The following is a 6,000-nucleotide window of genomic DNA, read 5'->3' on the forward strand; positions in this document are numbered from 1 at the left end:
CTCCCCATGACCTGCCTGTTTGCATGTTTCTGCTAGGAGTTTGAGCAGCAGGATACCAAAAAAACAAGCCACAGCCCTGTCACATGCTTTGCAAAGGGGATAAGGGAAAACTCCTCTCATTTCAAAAGTACCCTCTCCCTTCAACAAATGTGATGCCACAGAGACATGTTTAGATAGTACGTGACTAAGGATGCCTCTTCCTCTAGGTAGACACAGCCCCACATCAGGGCTTATAGCTTGGAGAGCAGAATGCTCCTCTCAGCCAGGGATCCACATACAGGACATGACCAATATAACCATATGTAGCAGCCCTGACTCTATATCAAAGAAACCCTTCTTCCCCTCCTTTCTTGCATCTCAGAGTCAAAGGGAGAAGTCTCCTTGCTCTTGTCCAAGGCAAACAGCTCCAGCTGGGCTAAGCTTATCTCTCCCCCAACTTTCCTCTCTCATTATTCCCTCATTCCTGCAGCTTCAGCCTTGCTTCCCTTCTAGCCCCTTTTCCTAGCCTTTGACCTTATGTTTCTATTTGCTGCCACTTCTCAGCCCATTGTAGTCTTCTACTGTATCACTGAAATGACTGTCATACACAAAGTCATCAAAGCCCTCCTAACTCTCAGAGAGCCACTCTGCCATTCACTTGATCTTTGCAATATTTGACACCTTCCTTATGAAAACTCCTCTTGTGAGGCCAGGCGCGGTGGCTCCCGCCTGTAATCAATCCCAGTACTTTGGGAAGCTGAGGCGGGCGGATCGCGAGGTCAGGAGATCGAGACCATCCTGGCTAACACGGTAAGACCCTGTCTCTACTAAAAAAAAAATACAAAAAATTAGCTGGGCGTGGTGGCCGGCGCCTGTAGTCCTAGCTACTCCCGAGGCTGAGGCAAGAGAATGGCGTGAACCTGGGAGGCGGAGCTTGCAGTGAGCCGAGATCATGCCACTGCACTTCAGCCTGGGAGACAGAGCGAGACTCTGTCTCAACAACAAAAAAAAAAAAAAAAAAAAAGGGGGGGTGTCAGAAAGAAAACTCCTCTTGTGGCTTCTGTGACATTATTCTCTCCTGGATTTTCTCCCTTTGGCTGATGGAACTCTTTGTTTTTATAGGCTCTTGTTCTACCACATGGCTTGTAAATATTAGTGTTCCTTCTTTACGCAAGTTTTCATCTCACTTTGATTCAAGTAGTTTCAACCTTCATTTAACAACTATTTATTGAACGCCTACTCTATACCATGCTCTTTGCTCAGTGTTTGGGAGAAAGCAGTGAAAAGGCCCTGCTCTTGCAGACCTTATATGGTAGTGAGGGGAGACAGACAGCAACAATTTAAAAAGCAGATACTAGTTACGTGAAGATAAGTGCTATGGGGAAAAGCAGAGCAAGGAGATAGGTAGTGCAAAGGAGGGAAGGAGTTGTATTTGTTTTATAGCAAACGGTCAGGAAAGCCTCATTGAAAAGTTGACTTTGGGGCTGAGACCTGAAGGGAGTGAGAATTGTGAACCATGTGGCTACCTGGTGGAAGATCATTCCATGCAGGGGGAACAGCAAGTGGAAAGACCCTGAGGTGGGCATATTCCCGTTTTGAATATGTTGAATTTGAAAGGCCTATTATTTATTCAAGTGGAAATGTCAAGGCAGTTGGAAATATATTCAGACTTGGGGAGGAGCAGGTTGGCGGGAGGTAGGAATGAGAGAGAGAACCAGGAGTTTAGTTAATTTGTGCTAGATGAAGCATATGTTGTCTATCAGTGATCAACACGTAGCTATAAAGTGGGTACTTGAATCTATTCAATAAATATTTATTAAACACCTGGAATTCCATCTCTGTTAATAGCAGGTAGTTCATATTGGATCAGCCCTTCTGCAAATAACAATTATAAACTCTGGAGGAAAAAAATTGACCTAAAGGCATTACAGAGTGACCAAACTAGAAACCAGAGGATAATTTACAATTGGAAGAAGGAAATGGTGCTGGATGAGTTTGCTTTTTTTTTTTTTTTCCCCTAATGAATTTTTGCCTGAGGAAAGGCCTCAGTCAGCTCTGTGATGGGATAGTTAGAATTTGGATAGAAATATACAATTTTGAGGAATTGGAAGTCAGACCTTGAGGTTATCACAGCTGTTGCAACAACTGGGAAATTGTTGTGGTGGTGGGTATCCTAAAAAGGAGAGAGCCACAGAAGAGAAGCCAAAAATTCTGTGTATAAACTTTCCCCAAATCTCTGACTGTCCTCCAGATTATACACATAAAGGGCAGACCTCAAATAGCCTAGCTAATGACAAAAGAACTGAACGGACATTTTAACTCTTGCACATTATACAAGAGAAAGAGTTTGAAGTTTTAGTATAGCCAAGTTAACTGTTTTGTAAAACAAAAAATTAAAAGCTTTCCAGAGGAACATAACAGAAACCATGGTCTCTATAATGTATAATTTACCATGTGCAGGTCACAATCCAAAATTACTGGACAATCAAAGAAAACAGAAAAACATGGCCTATATTCAAAAGAAAAGGCAATCAATAGAGATTGAATCTAAGATGATGTAAAAGTTTGAATGAGGATACAATTATTTTAACTATTGTAAACTATTTTAACTCTGCTCAAGGACATAGACAAATATATGCTCATAATGAATGAACAGAGAGGAAACCTCAGCAGAGGGACAGAAACTACAAAAATGAACTAATAGAAGATTCTAGAAGTAAAAAATAACAACATCTAAAATTAAAAATTCACTCAATGCACTTGACCGAAGATTAGAAATGGCAGATCAAAATCAGTGAGCTTGAAGATAGACCAACAGACATTATCAGAACAGAAGATAAAAGAGAAAAAAAAGATTGAAGAAAAATTAAGAGCTTCAGTGACCTCTGGGTCAACACAGAAAATTCTAACATAAGCACACTTGTAATCCCTAATGAAGAGAAAATAATACAGAAAATGTATTAGAAAATAGTGGCTGAGATTGGGTGCAGTGGCTCATGCCTGTAATCCCAACACTTTGGGAGGCTAAGGAAGGAGGACTGCTTGAACCCAGGAGTTCAAGACCAGCCTGGTAAACATAGAGAGACCCCAGCTCTATTGAATACAAATTTAAAAATTAGCCAAGTGTGGTGGTGCACGCCCATAGTCTAAGCTACTCAGGAGGCTGAGACAAGAGGATCGCTTGAGCAGGAAGTTGAGGCTACAGTGAGTTATGATCACACCACTGCACTCCAGCCTGGGCAACAGAGTAAGACCCTTTCTCAAAAAACAGACAAACAAGCAAAAAAAGAAATTAGGCCAGGCACGGTGGCTAATGCCTGTAATCCCAGCACTTTGGAAGGCTGAGATGTGTGGACCACTTGGGGCCAGGAGTTTGGGACCAGTCTGGCCAACATGGTGAAACTCCATCTCTATTAAAAACTCAACATTTAGCTGGGTGTGATGGCATGCACAGGTAGTCCCAGCTATTTAGGAGGCTGAGGCAAGAAAGTCGCTTGAACCTGGGAGGCAGAAGTTGCAGTGAGCTGAGATTGCACCATTGCACTCCAGCCTGAATGACAGAGCAAGACTCTGTATCAAAAAAGAAAAAATAAGAAAATAGCAGCTGAAGTTTTTCCAAATTTGGTGAAAGACATAAAGTTACATATCCAAGAATCTTAGTAAATCCCAAGCAGGATAAATACAAAGAAAAGCATACTTTGGAACACTTTACTCAAACTGCTAAAAGTGAAAGAAGCCACAGACATTTTGCACACATGTCCAAAATGGAATTTATCCTCTTCCCTCTGAATTTGCTCCTCTTCTTATATTTACTTTTTCAGGAAATGATGCCACCTGCTGCATTCTACAAGAGAGAACCCTGGAGTCCCTCTGAACTCATTCTTCTCCTTTCTTTTCTACTTCAGTAGGACACCAACTCCATCTACTATGTCATTACATAGCTCAAGCCTCTTTCCTTTCTCACAGCTGCTGTCTTAGTACAATTCCATATTTATAGCCTGGGAGTCTCCTAAATTGTCATCCTGATCTCTTCCCTTTCTGCTGCCAGAATGGTTATTTTAAGCCCTAATTCTGACCTTGTCACTTTCCAGTTTAAAATCTTCCAGTGATTTTCCATCCCTTTGGAAACAGAATTTCTATACCGTAGCATATTGCTTCAAGATCTGGGTCCTGATGTCATCTCTAGCCTTAGTTATGCCACTTAGAGGTCTCCAAATGAGCCACAGTGTCACACCTCTGTGGTTTGCCAATGTTGATCTTTTTTAGTGGAAGTTTATTCTCTTGTTTCTCAGGCTAATCTGTACTCATCCTTCAGTCATCAACTCAAGGGTCATCTTCTCTTGGAAAACGTCCCTGACCCCTTTCCCTAGGTGGAACTGGATGCCCCCTGCTCATCCTGCGTAGTGCTGTGGTATCTGCGCTCCTTTACCTCTATTATATCTGGTGTTCCATTGTACTCTTGCCATTGATTTTCCTTTAGCATCAGGTCTTATTCATCTGTAGATCTCCAGAACATGGCAAATAGCTGGGGCTGAATGTTTGTTGAATGAGCAAATGGCTGAGTGAAACAGAGTTTGAATTGATTCCCTATGTGGAGCCTATCTGTTTCTCAGGCAGTAAGTTCTTCTTTTGCCATGATAAACCTCCCTAAATAATATTATCCAGGTGAGAAAACCAGCAAAGAACCTGAGGCAAAGGCCCAAGGAGGGGAACTTTGTACACAAGCTTACGTAATGGACAGTGAGGCAACTGAGCTTATTTTTCCACCAAGGAGATGCGTCAGGCTAAGCAATTCACGTGTAACTTTGGTCACTAGCACATGAGTAGACCAACAATAAGCTTAAACTAGGAGAGTGATCTCTTTCAATGAAACCGTTTTGGACTCTTTTCTGCTGTAGGTGAGAAACTACCCTTCTTTGCTTTTTATACCACTTTTTGTGGACTAGTACTCATGTCCATCACTCATATCCCTAGGATTCTTCCTTCTAACTCTTAAGCCACTCATTTGCCAAAACAAAGCCCAAATTTCTCCAAAATATTGTCTTTTGTTTGCAGTCATTTTCAGCTCATCAGCATTATTGATTTTATGTCCACTCTGAAGGGAAGGCCACAGAGTTGACACCCAGGAAAATGATTCTCACTCAACTTACAGACCAGCTTAAACCAGGAAAAATGGGACCTGCAGAAAGATCTGGCTGCCCCAGACAAATGGGCATGAGTCAGGTTTAGCTCTGTCAGGAGGCCTCTCTGCTGCTGCATCACTGCCACATCAGCTGCCCTCCCGCACATTCCTGCTCTTGCTCCTTGTCTTCTGGAGCTGGTTGAGCATAGGCCCAGGGACCTAGTGAGTCAGCTCACTATGCCAGTTCCCTCCTCTGTGACCTGGTGCTTTTCTTTCCATCCTTTCTTTCCTTTCTATCATCCTCCCAGATGATAACATTTCTCTTATAAAGATTATATTATGACCATACTTGAAAGATTTGTACATATTTTGTTTATTTTCATTGCCGGAGCTAATTCCCACACTAGTGCTTTCTGTAGATATCTCTTGTCTATCCCAGAATTCTTATCCTGAGTCCACTTAATAGATAACATAGGTGGGAGTCCTGAGACCTGGAAGAGGCAATATTCCTCCAATGTCCAGCCCAAGCCATATACTGAACATCTGTTGCCAACTCTCTTTGTACCCCCAAGAAACTCCTTTCACATGAGGGAGACCCCTTCACGGTTTACTAAAAAGCAATTTAGAAGTAGCAGAAGTAGCATCAACAAAGGTAAGTCAAAGAAGGAAAATAAGTTGTCAAGAACAGTGAGCAATGATAGAGCTCAAAAAAATCAGACCACATATTTCTTTTTTTTTTTTTGAGATGGAGTTTCACTCTGGTTGCCCAGGCTGGAGTGCAATGGCGTGATCTCGGCTCACTGCAACTTTCGCCTCCTGGGTTAAGGTGATTCTCCTGCCTCAAACTTCCGGTAGCTGGGATTACAGGCATGCGCCACCATGCCCAGCTAATTTTGTAT

The sequence above is a fragment of the Pan paniscus genome, chromosome 8, assembly GCF_029289425.2.
Source record: "Pan paniscus chromosome 8, NHGRI_mPanPan1-v2.0_pri, whole genome shotgun sequence".
NCBI classification, from domain to species: domain Eukaryota; kingdom Metazoa; phylum Chordata; class Mammalia; order Primates; family Hominidae; genus Pan; species Pan paniscus.